Source organism: Dipodomys spectabilis, unplaced genomic scaffold, assembly GCF_019054845.1.
Source record: "Dipodomys spectabilis isolate Male_0828 unplaced genomic scaffold, ASM1905484v1 ptg000709l, whole genome shotgun sequence".
Lineage (NCBI taxonomy): Eukaryota > Metazoa > Chordata > Mammalia > Rodentia > Heteromyidae > Dipodomys > Dipodomys spectabilis.
In genome coordinates this window covers 107,538-110,000 of record NW_024871386.1, presented here as the reverse complement: position 1 = coordinate 110,000, position 2,463 = coordinate 107,538, and positions in this window count along the sequence as shown.

Sequence of the window (2,463 nt, the reverse complement as noted above, 5' to 3'; positions counted from 1 at the left end):
TCTCTGTGTCTGTCTGTCTGCGTCTGTCTGTGTCTGTCTGTCTATCTGTGTCCCTGTTTGTCCGTCTGTCTGTCTCTCTGTCTTTCTCTGTCTGTCTCCCTGTTTGTCTGTCCATCTCTTTGTTGCTCTATGCATCTCCCTGTCTGTCTATGTCTGTTTGTCTGTCTGTCTCTCTCTCTGTCTGTTTGTCTCTCTGTTTGTCTGTCTGTGTGTCCCTCTGTCCTGTGTGTTTTTCTGTCTGTTTGTCTGTTTGTCTGTGTCTGTCTGTCTGTCTGTCTATCTTTCTCTCTCTGTGTCTCTGTGTCTGTCTGTCTCTGTCTCCCTCTAGGTCTGTCTGTCTGTCTCTCCTGTATCTGTGTCTCTCCATTGTCCATCTGTCTGTCTGTCTCTGTGTCTGTCTGTCTGTATCTGTCTGTGTCTGTCTGTGTCTGTCTGTCTGTGTCTCTCTGTCTGTCTGTCTGTCTCCCTGTTTGTCTGTCCATCTCTTTGTTGCTCTATGCATCTCCCTGTCTGTCTGTCTGTCTGTCTGTCTGTTTGTCTGTCTCTCTCTCTCTGTCTGTCTGTCTCCATGTTTGTGTGTCTGTCTCTCTGTTTGTCTGTCTGTGTGTCCCTCTGTCCTGTGTGTCTGTCTGTCTGTGTCTGTGTCTGTCTGTGTCTGTCTGTCTGTGTCTGTCTGTCTGTCTGTGTCTGTCTGTCTGTGTCTGTGTCTGTCTGTGTCTGTCTGTCTGTGTCTGTCTGTGTCTGTCTGTGTCTGTCTGTCTGTCTGTGTCTGTCTGTCTGTCTGTGTCTGTCTGTCTGTGTCTGTCTGTCTGTGTCTGTCTGTGTCTGTCTGTCTGTCTGTGTCTGTCTGTGTCTGTCTGTCTGTCTGTGTCTGTCTGTGTCTGTCTGTCTGTCTGTGTCTGTCTGTCTGTCTGTGTCTGTCTGTCTGTCTGTGTCTGTCTGTGTCTGTGTCTGTCTGTCTGTCTGTGTCTGTCTGTCTGTCTGTGTCTGTCTGTCTGTGTCTGTCTGTCTGTGTCTGTCTGTCTGTATGTCTGTCTGTGTCTGTCTGTCTGTCTGTGTCTGTCTGTGTCTGTGTCTGTCTGTCTCTCTGTCTGTGTCTGTCTGTGTCTGTCTGTCTGTCTGTGTCTGTCTGTCTGTGTCTGTCTGTCTGTCTGTGTCTGTCTGTCTGTGTCTGTCTGTCTGTCTGTGTCTGTCCGTCTGTCTCGGTCTGTCCGTCTGTCTGTCTCGGTCTGTCCGTCTGTCTCTGTGTCTCGGTGTCCTGCTCTGTCTGTCTGTGTCTTGGTCTGTCTGTCTGTCTGTCTCTGTCTGTCTGTCAGTCTCTGTGTCTGTCTGTCTGTGTCTCTGTCTCTGCCTTGCTCTGTCTGTCTGTCTGTCTCTCTATGTCTGTGTCTCTCCGTGTCCGTCTGTCTGTCTCTCTGGCTTTCTTTGTCTGTGTCTCCCTGTCTGTCTGTCTCCCAGTCTCTGTCTGTCTGTCTTTGTCTGTCTCTGTCTGTCTGTCTGTCTCCATGTTTGTCTGTCTGTCTGTCCCTCTGTCCTGTGTGTCTTTCTGTCTGTATGTCTGTCTGTGTCTGTCTGTCTGTGTCTGTCTGTCTGTCTCGCTCTCTCCATGTCTGTCTGTCTATCTTTTTCTCTCTGTGTCTCTGTGTCTGTCTCTGTCTCCCTCTAGGTCTGTCTGTCTGTCTGTGTCTCCTGTATGTGTGTCTCTCCATGTCCATCTGTCTGTCTGTCTCTGTGTCTGTCTGTCTGTCTGTGTCTGTCTCTGTGTCTGTCTGTCTGTCTGTGTCTGTCTGTCTGTGTCTGTCTGTCTGTCTGTGTCTGTCTGTGTCTGTCTGTGTCTGTCTGTCTGTGTCTGTCTGTCTGTGTCTGTCTGTGTCTGTCTGTGTCTGTCTGTCTGTGTCTGTCTGTGTCTGTCTGTCTGTCTATGTCTGTCTGTGTCTGTCTGTCTGTGTCTGTCTGTCCTGTGTCTGTCTGTCTGTGTCTGTCTGTCTGTGTCTGTCTGTCTGTCTCTGTCTCTATCTGTGTCTGTCCCTCTGTCTCTCTGCCTGCCCCTGCCTGTCTTTCTCCTTCCTTCCATCCGTCCCTCCCGCCCTCCGCCCTCTGCCCTCGGGGAGGGTCAGGACCTTATCACCAGGTAAACACCCTGCGCCCTTTGACCCCACCCTGCCCCTCCTCCACCTCCCCCTGACAGACAGACAGACCGACACCTGGACGGACGTGACCGGACGTGATTCCTGGGGTTGGCTTTATCTCTGATTAACATCACAGACACGCCACGGGGCGTGGAGGAAGCACAGCCCGTCCGTCCGTCCCTCTGTGTGTGTGCCTGTGTGTGTCCGTCCGTCTGTCCTGTGTCATGGAATAACTTCTCCCTGACAGACATCCCCCCCCCCCACCCCACGTCCCTGGGGATATAAACTCCTCCCTGGGTGCTCAACGCTCAGTCCTTCCCCCACTGGGTGCTGC